We start from the raw sequence: 13182 nt of genomic DNA on the forward strand, positions 1-13182 counted from the left end.
GTGTATTTCCCCAATCTTGTACATAAATCTCATCTTGACATCAAAATGAACTAGGAGAGATTTTCTTCAACATATGGAAAACTGGAAGAATGTTTCATATTTCAAAAATAACAGCATCTTAAAGAAGAAAGGAAAGGAAGACACTGCTGAAATTAATACAGCTGGTCTCTCTGGTCTCTGCCTCCAGCAAGAGCCTAAACAAGGCTCTTGCTGGATTAATGTCTCCACACTGTCAGCAAATCACAATTAAATTATAAGTAAGATGTGGAGAGCAAAACATTGGGTCACTACATTATATTTATCATCTGACCTTAATCAGACCTAGAAGATAAATGAGAAATAAATTGATCAAAAATGCTAAGCCCCGGAAGCCATTCCAAGAGGGCAGAACCAGCTTCATCTGAACAAGCCAAGTGTTATTTACAACACAGAGTTTAAAACTAATAGTGAAACAAAGTATGGGTATGAAACCACTCCTGAATTATCTGTTTAATAAAAATTAGAATTAAGTGCTCAAACAATTCAAAAGCCTCTGTCAGTCACAGTTTCTAAACTAATTAGAACAGCACACATCTTAATGCAAACTAAATCAGAAGCAGAAATGAGAGCATGACTTACTGATTTCTGACACCCACAGTGCCTAGCATCGTGGTTAGCACACAATAGACAATAAATGTTTGTTGAACTGAACTGTTTATCACAGGAATAAATTCCAGATGTCAGGAGTGTATGACTCCATTAAATCAATCACCCATTCCCTCCACAAATATGCAACCAAACCTACTGGGTGCAAATAGGGCCCTGAACAACAACAACAAAAAAACAAAAGGATCTCTGCCCTCAGGGAACTTTCTGTCTCTCTACACAGATGGTGATCAATGCTAAGGGGGAAAAAATGGAGCCAGGGCTATTGCAGTTTAGGAGCATCTTGTAATGAACATGAAATACATACGGAAGCATTACACAAGTGGCTACTTTGTGACAAACACAACCAAATTTACATACGGAAGCATTACACAAGTGGCTACTTTGTGACAAACACAACCAAATTCATTAAAAACCAAAACCCTTGATGGGCACTTAAATGCTAATGACAGTGCAGGTATAAAGTGGTAAAAAAAAAAAAGACACAATCTCTCTGCTCATGGAGTCACAAGCTAGTGGAGAAGACATAACAGATGGGTAAATATCCAACTTCAAATAAATTACTAATTCTGATGACTGACATTAAGAAAAAATGGGGGAATCTATGATCATAAATGGCATAATGAAAGAAAACTAACATTATTGAAAGACTATATAGGGTGGGTAATGTGATGATGTGGGAGGCAAGGGTGTGACATAATCTAATATCTATTTTTAAAAGTTTACGCAGGCTCCTCTGAGTAGAAGGACAACAAAAATAGCAAGGATCAAGCAGAAACAACAAGGAGTCCAAGAGAGAAACCAGGATGGGTTAGACTACTGTGTTATCAGTAGGAGCAGGAAAAAAGGGGGACCATTTTGAAATCTTTTTGAGATATAAAACTAACAGTCATAATTCAAAAGTTACCTGCCTCTACCATGAGCGTGACTCAAAAGAAACATCTCTTTGCAGGCAGTCAGAAGAAGATTCACAGAAGAGATAACATTTCTGCAGGTTATGCTTGAGGACGCTAAGTGGCTGGAAGCAGCCAGCCAGGAAAAGACTACAGAAAGGTAAGTGTGAAACCCATCTGAAACCAGAAAAGATATTCTAATACTTCAGAAAATATTTCCAGAGGGTAGTTCATTCTGTTTTTTATTTTTAAGGATTTATTTACTTATTTGAGTCAGAGAGAGTGAGTGAGTGAGTGGGGCGGGGGAGAGAGGGAGAAGCAGACTCCGCTAAGTACAGAGTCTTACAGGACGGGTGTTCAATACCATGTCCCTGAGATCTCGACCTGAGCCAAAATCGAGTTCAAAGCTTAACCATTTAACCGACTAAGCCACCAGGTACCCCCATTCTATTTTTTAAAATAAGCCTACCACATACAATAGCTATTTTTATAAATCACTTTGTAAGTTTCAGGATAGAAGATTAGTTTTTTCCTAAATTCTGCAATCTGCCTAACCACAGAGAAGAAGCCAAGGCAAGATATATGGCAACAAATGCTAAACCAATATTTATCATAAGAATGTGAACAGAATTAATACCATGTACATATCTTTCAAATGTTAAAATGTATTTTTTACCATATTTTACATATGATCAGATTAGAATTCTTCCCCCTTAATGCAGATTTAATAGTACTATACTTCACATACTAATTAGTTTCTGCTATGAAGATAAGGTATGCATCAGCTAAAAAGTAAACACAGATGCCAATAATTTTTAATTACAGTTAAAAGCAATATGTCAAAACAAAAAGTTAAAAATAACAGTGATAAAACTTAGTGGCTAAAACAATGTGATGCCTTTCAAAAAATCCACTCGTTGATCAGGACTATAAATGAAGGGGGCTAAAAATGCTTGAGTGTACAATAGAAGTCTAATGTTTTAATGAAAAAGCTTCTGAAAATCAGTTTCATGTATATTCACCCACGGCAAAATAGTAACTAATGAATTTTAAATCTAATTTCTCTCATAGGAATAGGATTTTATTTCTTGAGGACATGAGGCAGAGAAAAGTTCTTCTCACATTTATTTTCCCAATCATCTCCAATTTACCACTCCCTTCTACTGCAGATGGTCTAAAATTCTGCCTTCATTTGCCTCCTCCTGCCCCGTACTGTCGAGCAGTTGTTGGGTATTTCATGAGGGGTCAGGAGTAGGACATGGCAGAGAACTGAACGAAGAGATCTCTAACCCGCTGGCCAGGGACAAGGGATTCAGGTCCCTTCACCCCTATACCAATTCAGCAAGGTAGGCTTTCTTATTCCCATTCTGCATAAAGAAACTGAGGTGCCGAGAAATTAACCTGTTCAGGCTGCAGTGAAAGAGTCAGTACTGATTCCACATCTAAGGACCCATGTTAGGGTCACTTCTGCTCCACACCACTGCCTCCCATTCAAGTGCTCAGTATCTCCTTAACTGGGCACAATCACTCTGTTCACAGTATTTTCTCCAACTTGAATGCAAGACTTTAATGACCTGCTCTATCAGAAGCCAGTTGAAATCAAGATATGGCAAGTTCAAAGCACTTCCTTCCTCCCTCCATCAGAGCAATAACAAAGACCCAGAAGGGGAGGAGGCAGGTGGGAAATAACCAGAATAGGGCAGAGAGGTCTGTGCTCCATTTCATTTACTCTCAACTAAACCATGGGCACTCCCACGTTATGTACTTCTTCTGTCTTGACACCATAGGTTAGCAATCTATACATTTTTTTCCCCATAGGAAAGACGTAACACATTTTAAGCTCTAAATTTGGGGTCCTAACTTCCTCTTTTCAAAACTAGGGCACTGCCCAGATCAGCCCTGTCCTGCTCTCCCACTCTCCAGGCACCACACTGTCTTCTCACTGTTCCTTAACTACTATTTCTCTTTTCTTTATGATTTTTTTTCACTTTGATGCAGAGAATGAAAGCACAGTTGTCCTCGGTTGTCTATGAACACTACATTATCTTTCTCAAGGATAGTCATTTGATACTTTGTTCTTGATCCTCTTGTTCCAAATATTGCTTGGATGGAGGGCTATGTGGGCTCCTCTGACTTTGATAATGATATAATCACTTGGGAACCTAGTCTTTCTTAAATTGTACAGTATGCTGCTTGTTTATCCTGCCCCCTATTTGCACTGCATTCTTTTCTTCTACCCCTTTGAATTCCCAATATTGGAATAAACCAGTCTCTACCTTCTCACCTTTCTATCCCACATCTAAAGGGTTAAGAAATCACATAAACATACTGACTAGAACCATTACAATTTCCTCTTCAATCTCAGCTGAATCTTCAGAGGATTCTTTTACTTGTCACTCTTCCAGTCCTTATTATAGTGCTCTTAAAACGTTCCCAGGGCTACTACCATGCCTGGTACGTCTGCTACTTACACCTGTCAAGCTACTGAGCTGGGACAGAGGCCCAGGTCTGTCACTTTCAAGTCTAGGAGCTTCTCATTAAGTTTCTCTCTTTATCTCAATTTTGCTCCCACATACTTTCAAAATGTGATCTACTTTCTTTGCAGAGTATTAGTCATTAATAACATTTGATACGTTTGATGACGCATTCCTCCTGAAGACCTCTTCTCTTGATTTTTTTCTTTTTTTTTTTTTTAAAGATTTTTATTTATTTATTCATGAGAAACACAGAGAGCAAGAGGCAGAGATAGAGGCAGAGGGAGAAGTAGGCTCCATGCAGGGAGACTGATGTGGGACTCGATCCCGGGACTCCAGGATCACTCCCCGGGCCGAAGGCAGGCGCCAAACCACTGAGCCACCCAGGGATCCCTTCTCTTGGTTTCTAGAACATCACAATCTCTTACTTCCCTCATCAGTAGTTCCATTTTCTCAAACTTTTACTGTTTCCTTATCTCTGAATCCTTATTCTAGGAGTACCCTCCCAAGAACTCAGTCCTCAGATGTCTTGCCTTCACTATGATTCCAAACAGTCTCTATGGTGATGGACTTCCAAACAGATCCTTCACCCCCCAAAACGCCTGTTTGCCATCGATGTCTAGTAGAGGACTTAAACTTGGATGTGTAACAGAAACATCATATTTGGCATCCAAAACCTAATTTCTAGGGGTGCTTGGGTGGCTCAGTCGTTAAGCATCTGCCTTTCGCTCAGGTCATGATCTTGAGGGCCTGGGATCCACCCTGCATCAGGCTCCATGCAGGGAGTCTGCTTCTCCCAACTGCCCCTCCCCTGCTCATGCTCTCTCTCCCTCAAAATAAATAAATGAAATATATTAAAAAACCCACAAAAAGACAAACCTAATTTCTAATCTGCCATCAAAAAGCTTTGTTTCCCTCACAAAACAAACAAAGCAAATAAAAATCTCCATTGCTGAGAATGGCAATACCATCCTTGCAGTTGCTCAGGCCAAAACCAGGCACTGATCCTCAACCCTTTTCTCTCACACCCTACATTCAACCTGTCAGGAATCTGTTGGCTCGGCATCAAAATACAACCAGGATCTGAATGTGTCTTTCCACCTCTATTGATACTACCCTGATGCATGCCACGAGTATCATTTATCAAGATTATTGCAATTAACTCCTAGCAAACTCCCTGCTTCCTACCCACCGTCTATTTTCAACTCTACAACAGAAGAGATGCTCTTAAAATGAAAACCAGATGATGTTACACTACTTAAAAATTTCCAGTGGCTTCTTACTTATCTAAAGTAAAACCTAATATTCTTATGACAGCTGCAAGTACCTACACAATCCTATCCTCTTCTTACCCATGCAAGTCACGGTAGACTCCTAGCTTAGTCTGAGAACATATTACTTATGCTGCTTGTTCGGGGCCTTTTCAACTGTGAAGCCCTCCGTCTGCAGCAACTCTCTCCTCCAAAATACCTCAAAGGCTTGCTTCCTCAACCCCGTCAAATGCTCACTGAAATTTTACCGTAATGGTGAGGCCTTCTGTGATTACTCTATTTAAAACTGCAAAACCCACAAACATCACTCCTCATTTCCCTGCCCTATTTTATTGTTCTCCATTAGTATGTATTAGCTTCTTACATACAGTGTGATTTACTCATTTAATGCGTATTTATTGTCCATCTTCAGACTAGAGTGTAATTTCCAATGGGGGAGGTAGAGTTTGGTCAGGTTTATTCATTCACAAAGTCCCAGTGTCTAGAGCATGCATGTTAAATAATTTGGGGCTCAATTTATATTTATTGAAAGAATGAGTGAATGAATCAATAAATAATTATTCTTTAGCATATGTTACTGAAGAATGACAAGCTTCATAAATTCCAAGAAGCAAACCAGAACACAAATGAATGAACTAATTCCTCCAAGAGCACAATGAGCAGATAAAGATACAGCAGATCAAACCAAATCCATTCACTATCTGTCTCCCACAGTAAACCACAATCACTGGCACAATGTTTAATACAGAGGTTCAAGAGAATCTCAAAGAGTGGATCAGAGAAGCTGGCAGATGACGTTAAGAAGTTCTGTTTAAGGTCTACCAGCAATAACTGAAGATCCAAGGACACAGAGATATAGTGGTCAAGCCAAACCACTGAGTTTATATTTTAGTGGGCAAGTGTGCAGGAAAAGGATTGATGGAGCAGGCTTGGGCTGCTAGACTCTGCATTCATAAGAATGGCCAGTCTTCAGGACTGGCACTCGGCCAGCTCCTGGGAAATAAACTCTGACCCCTTTCAATATTCTGTATGATAGTTGTTTTTATCAGAGATCTTGGACCACACAGTACCAGTCTGACTGGATAGTTTATACAAACAACTCTAAGAATGGTGAGGGCTACACTCCTGATTTTGCTCGGAATGGCTAGAATCTGAGCAGCTAAGGGAAGTCAAGCAGTGCTGCTTGCCTATGTGACTGACCTCCACAAAAATCCTGGACGTCAAGGCTTTGGTGAGCTTCCTAGGTTGGACAACATTCTGTACATGCTGTCACACACTGATGCTGGGAGGATGAAGCATGGCCATGCGAGACCATTGGGATAGAACACCTGGAAGCTTAGACTTGGTTTCTCCTGGACTCTGTCCCATGTGCCTTTCCCTTCGCTGATTTCAGTCTGTATCTCTTGGGTATAATGAACCGTAACCGTAAGTACATCAGCTTTTCTGAATCCTGTGGTCCTAACAAAATAGTTAGCCTGAGGTGGGTCTTAAGGACAACGGACACAGCATCAGCTATGGGATTTATTAGGGGTGACATCAGCAAGACAGAGGGCTGGAGGCCCAGTGCTAGGCTCCCCCATAAAACCAAAACCAAAACCAAAAAAAAAAAAAAAACAGTGAACAAATACAGACTGACGAATATAGCTTTGGAAAACTTCTGGACTACAGTGAAGTCAGCAGAAAACAATAAAGCAGCAGAAATCTTATAAAGCTGAACAAACAAACAAGGATGGCTAATAGGAAAGCATAGGAAACATTTTGCAGCACTCCATCCTCAAATCCAGAGGAGCCAGGCACCAAGAGGGATCTGCTCAGTAGGATTTTATGGGAAAATTAGAGCAAGAGAACCCAGCAAGCTTTATCACCACCACATATGTTTGCATCCTTGGCTACCAAGGCTGCCCACAGTCTTCACTAACATTGAACTCAGCTGACAGCGCTGCCCAAAGTCCCCACCACTGCATCTCCTCCCTGGGACTAGAATGTCATTGCAGTGAAACCCACCCCTGGGGACCCAAGTTGCTGCTGGGCCCACTCTCTGGGATCAGGATGCCACAAAACTTGGCCATCCACAGGGCCAAGCTGCAGTTGCTCTAGGCCTTACCACTGAGTCCTAAGTCAGGGATCTGACCTACCCTATACTGCTGCCACCACTCTGCATCCTCCTATGTTCAAAACTAGGACTCTAACTTGCTATAACCAGGACTGTGCTGCTGCTGCCCACCCCAGCCTGCCTCCAGCACCCAGTTGCAGCTTTTATTTGCCATAAATGGGGCTGTGCCAATAATGTTCTGTACCCAACGTTGGGTCTCAAGTTGTAGGTCTGACCATTCATAACTGGGGCTGAGTTACCCAGATCCTAATTTGGGGCTCTGACCTACAATCACCAGGGCCACACTGCTGTGGCTCTGCACCCTGCCTTTGGTGTCCCAAGCAGGGGCTTTGACCAAACATAACTGGACTGGTGCTGTGAATGCTCTGTACACTGCCACTGGGTCCTAAGGCACCACTGCACTGTTATCCTGCCACTGGTGCATCTGTCTCCACCCCAAGTCCTGAACACTGTGGTGATCCCCAGAGACCCAGGTCCCAGTTCCAGAGGAAACCTGCATATACCTGCATCTCAGATACCAGCACCCCCCCCCCCAAATACACTTGTGCTCCAGGGCTCAGGTGCCATGGTAGCTCTGTGTGTACTAGATCCCATGACACCAGCTCTGCGGACACTGTCAGCACATCACATCTGGTACCAAAAGGGATTCCCCCAGCTAGAACTTCCTTTTACAGGCAAAAAAAGAACAGGAGAACCCCAGCAAACTTCATCTCTAAGGATCTGAGTAGCCCTAGACACCACTGCCATCCACAGAACCTCTACAGGCTTAGCCATAGAAGACCCTGACCACCCCCAGTCTTCACTGATGTTGGTCTCAGCTGACAGAGCTGCATGGGGACCAGTCTTCTGTACCCTCCCAGGAATCAGACACTGGGCCACAGCTAGCTGGTGTGCTTACAGTTACCTTCAGGCAAAAGTCTCTCTCTAAAGAAATCAGTTCAGAAAGGCTAGAAGAGATGACCACTCCTTCAGCAAGACAGAGGGAAGCATCCTTCATATGCTCAGATATCAACACAAAGACATTAGAAACACAAAAAGGGAAGGAAACATGACATCTTCAAAGGTACACAGTAATTTTCTAGTAACTGACACCAAAGAAATGGACTTGAGAGTTACCTAAGAATTGAAAATAATTAAAGTTCACCAAGACTCAAGGAAACACACAGTAATAATTCAATAGAACTCAGAAAGACAATACATGAACAAAACTTCAACAAAAATATAGAAATCATATAAAAGAACCAAACCCGAAATTCTAGAGCTGGAAAAAACAGGGAACAAAATGAAAAAATGCATCAAAGGGCTTCAAATCAAGCTCAGTCAAGTAAAAGAAAGAATGTACAAACTTGAAGATAGAGACCTCTTGACATTATCCAGTTAGAGGGAAAAAAAGATGTGAGAATGAAACAGAGTGAAGAAAGCCTATATGATTTATGGGATACCACCAAGTAAAACAATATTCACATGTGAAAGTCCCAGCAGGAGAAGACAAAAGAGGGAGGAAGGAATAGGAAATTTATTTAAAGAAATAACAAAGAAATATTTCTTATTAAAGAAATAACAACTGAAAATGTCCCAAATCTGGGGAGAGATAGGACCATTCAGGTACACAAAGCTCAAAGATACCAAAGGAGATTCTACGAAAAAAGATCTCTATTGAGATCAAGCCCTCAAAAATCAAAGACACAGAGAATTTTGAAAGCAGCAAGAAAAAATATATTCATCAAATACAAGGAAAGCCCAACAAGGCTGTCAGTGAATTTTTCAGCAAAACCTTGCAAGCCAAGAGACAGTAAGATGATATATTCTACATGATGAAAGAAAAAAGTACCCACTAGGAATATTTTTTTTTTTTTAATTTTTTATTTATTTATGATAGTCACACAGAGAGAGAGAGAGAGAGAGAGGCAGAGACATAGGCAGAGGGAGAAGCGGGCTCCATGCACCGGGAGCCCGATGTGGGATTCGATCCCGGGTCTCCAGGATCGCGCCCTGGGCCAAAGGCAGGCGCCAAACCGCTGCGCCACCCAGGGATCCCCCCACTAGGAATATTTTACCCAGCAATGTGGTCCCTCAAAAATGAAGGAGAAATAAAGACTTTCCCAGAAAAACAAAAGGTGAGAGAATTTATCACAACCAGACCTGCCTTACATGAAATGCTAAGTGAAGTTCTTCAAGCTGAAATAAAAGATGCTAAGCAGGAACATGAAAACATATAAAAGAATAGAATTTACTAGAAAAGGTAAAAATATAGTCAAATTCTATATTGTTGAAATAATAGCGTGTAAATCACTTTGACCTCCAGTATACAGGCTTAAGGACAAATGTTAAAAAATAATAACAATAAAAAAATAACAATAGCTACAGTATTTTGCTACAACATCACACACAAGTAAATGTGGACATCAATAACAGAAAATGTAAAAAAAAAAACAAAACAGAAAATGTTGGGGGGAACAAGTAAATGTGTAGAATATTCTCAATCAACTGAAGCTGTTAGCAGCTTGATATAAGACTTATTACAGTAAGATGTACTATGAACATCCTGGTAATCATAAAGCAAAAGCTTACAATAGATTCACAAATAAAAATAGAATCAGAGTATACCACTACAAAAAAATAATTCATAAAAGAGCAAGAGAAGCAGAAAGAACAAAGGAACTACAAAACAATTAGAAAGCAATAAACAAAATAATAATGGCAAGTCTTTATTACTATTTTAAATGCAAATGGTTTAAATTCTCCAATTAAAAGAGAATGGCTAAGTAAATTAAAAAACAAAAAACAAAAAACAAAAAACCAAGATCCAACTGTACGCTGCCCAAAAGATACTTAAGCTTTAGGAACACTCATAGGCTGAAAGTGAAAAGATGAAAAAAGATGTTGCAGGTAAAACGAGCAGGGGTAAGCAACTATACTTATCTCAGACAAAAGAAACTAAGTCAAAAGCTATAATGAGAGGCAAAGAAAGTCTTTATATAATGACATAAGGGTCTGCTCACCAAGAGACTATAACAATTGTAAATATATATAATAGTTAACAAATCTGCATATTAAAACAGACAGCAATATCACAGTAGTAGGGAACTCAAATATGCCACTTTCATCATCACATCACCCCGATCGAAAATCAGTAAGGAACTAATGTACTTAAACTACACGTTAGCCAAATGGAGCTAACAGAAACAAAACATTCTATCCAATAATAATATACATTCTTCTCAAGTACACATGGAACATTCCCAGGATAAATCAAATATTAGGTCACAGGGCAGCCTGGGTGGCTCAGCAGTTTAGCGCCTGCCTTTGGCTCAGGGAGTGACGCTGGAAGACCTGGGATCGAGTTCCGTATCAGGCTACCTGCATGGGGCCTGCTTCTCCTTCTACCTGTATCTCTGCCCGCCCCCCCCCCCGTGTGTGTGTGTGTGTGTGTGTGTGTGTCTCATGAATAAATAAATAAAAAATCTTAAAAAAAAATTAGGTCACAACTCTTAATAAATTTAAGGAGTTTAATCCATATCAAGTATCTTTACCAACCAATACAGTATGAAACTAAAAATGAATTACAGGGGGAAAGCTGGAAATTTCACATATATATGGAAATTAAAATACTGTGGAATAAGCAATGGTTCAAAGAAAAAATCAGGAGGTAAATTTTAAAAATCTTGAGACAAATAAAATAGAAATACAACATACCAAAACTTATGGAACAAGCAAAAGCAGTTCTAAGTGAGAAGTTTACAGTCATAAAAAGGAAGTTTCTTACATTAAGAATAAAGAAAGATCTCAAAATAACCTGAATTTACACCTTAAGGAACTAAAAAATGAACATTCTACACTAAGTTAGTAGAAGGAAAGAAATAATTAAGATTAGAAAAGAAATAAATGCAATAGAGACTAGAAATACAATGGAAAAACAACAAAACTAAGAATTGGTTCAATAAAATTGACAAATCTTTAATGATACAAAGATTTTAAAAAAAAGATTCAAATTAATAAAATTACAAATGAAAGAGAAGACATTACAACTGATACTACAAAAATACAAGAATCCTAAGAGACCACCGTAAACAATTATCACCAAAATTTTAGGTAACTCAGAAGAAATGGATAAATCCTAGAAACACACAATTTGAAGTTACAGAAAATCTGAACAGAATAATAAAGAGCAAGAGTTTAAATTAGTAATCAAAAATCTCCCTAGAAATAAAAGCTCAAAAGCAGATGGTTTCATGGGTGAATTCTAACATTTAAAGAATATCAATCTTCCTCAAACTCTTCAAAAATTGAAGAGAAAGGAACATGTTCAAATTTGTCTTACAAAGCTAATATTTCTCATACCCAAGCCAGACAAAAACACCTTACAAGGAAAGAAAATAATAGGCCAACATTTCTGATGAATTTAGAAGCAAAAACCCTCAACAAAGAACCAACAAACCTAATGCAAGAGCACATTAAAAGGATCATATACCATGATTACATGGGATTTATCCCTAAGATGCAAAGATTCAACACATCTGATTCAACACAATTCAGTAAGTGATATACCACATTAACAGATTAAAGGATAAAAAGCACATGATTATTTCCATAGATCCTGAAACATATTTGACAAAAATAAACACTCTTTCATGATAAAAACTCTCAATAAACTAGGTATAGAAGGAATTGTACCTCAACATAACAAAGGCCATGTATGACAAGCCCACAGTTAATATCATACGCAGTGGTGAGAAGTTAAAAGCCTTTCCTCTAACATCAGGAACAAAAGGGATGCCCACTATTAGCACTTTTACTCAGCACAATACTGGAGTTACTAGCCACAGCAATTAGGAAGAGAAAACGAGAGAGAGAGAGAGAGAGAGAGAGAGAGAGAGAGAGAGAGAGAAAGACATAAAATGAAAAAAGAAAAAGTAAAATTATCTTTTGCAGATGATATGATCTTATATACATATAAAGAAAAACCTAAAGACTCCAGCAAAAAACTGTTAGAATTAATACATGAATTCAGTAAAGTTACAGGATACCAAACCAACACACAAAAATCCGTTGCACTTCTATATACTGACAATAAAATACCTGAATGAGAAATGAAGAAAGCAATCCTATTTCCAACTGCATCAAAAAGAATAAAATACTTTGGAATAGATTTAACCAAGGGGGTGAAAGACCTATGCACTAAAAACTACTGGAATTGCTGAAAGAAACTGAAGAACACAGACAAATGGAAATATGCCCCATGTTTTTGGGTTGGAAACATTAACATTGTGAAAATGTCAGTGATACATACAGATTCAATTCAATCCCTATCAAAATTCCAATGGCCTTTTTTTACACACCAATTTTAGTGTAGTTTTTTCTTCTGAAGTGAAGTGTGTAGCCAAAGAAAACCCCAAAAGTCAAAGCAATCTAAAAAAAGAACAAAGCTGGAGGCAAAACACTTCTGTATTTCAAACTATATTCCAAAAGCTATATTCCAAAGCTATAATAAAAGAAACCATACAGTAAGCAAGACCATATGGTTTAAAACAGTGAAACTGGACCTCCATCTTACACTACTCACAAAAATTAACTCAATATATTAAAAACTTAACTGTGAGACCTGAAAATGTAAAGTTCTTAGAAGAAAACATAAGGAAAAGTTCCTTGATGTTGGTCTTGCCAATGATTTTTGTGTAGACACGAAAACCAAAGGCAACAAAAGGTAAAATAAATAAGTGAGGCTACATCAGGCTAAAATGCTTCTGCACAAAACCATCAATAAATTGAAAAGGTACAGAACAAGA

The 13182-nt window shown here is 38.9% G+C and overlaps 1 protein-coding gene across 8 annotated transcripts in view; it reads right to left on the reverse strand.

Moving 5' to 3' along the window:
* The window catches only part of AKT3 (AKT serine/threonine kinase 3), a 306203-nt gene that overhangs the window by 93473 nt on the left and 199548 nt on the right, over nucleotides 1–13182 (reverse strand). The gene's annotated exons all lie outside the window — the stretch shown is intronic.

This window comes from Canis lupus, chromosome 7, assembly GCF_011100685.1.
Source record: "Canis lupus familiaris isolate Mischka breed German Shepherd chromosome 7, alternate assembly UU_Cfam_GSD_1.0, whole genome shotgun sequence".
NCBI classification, from domain to species: Eukaryota; Metazoa; Chordata; class Mammalia; order Carnivora; family Canidae; genus Canis; species Canis lupus.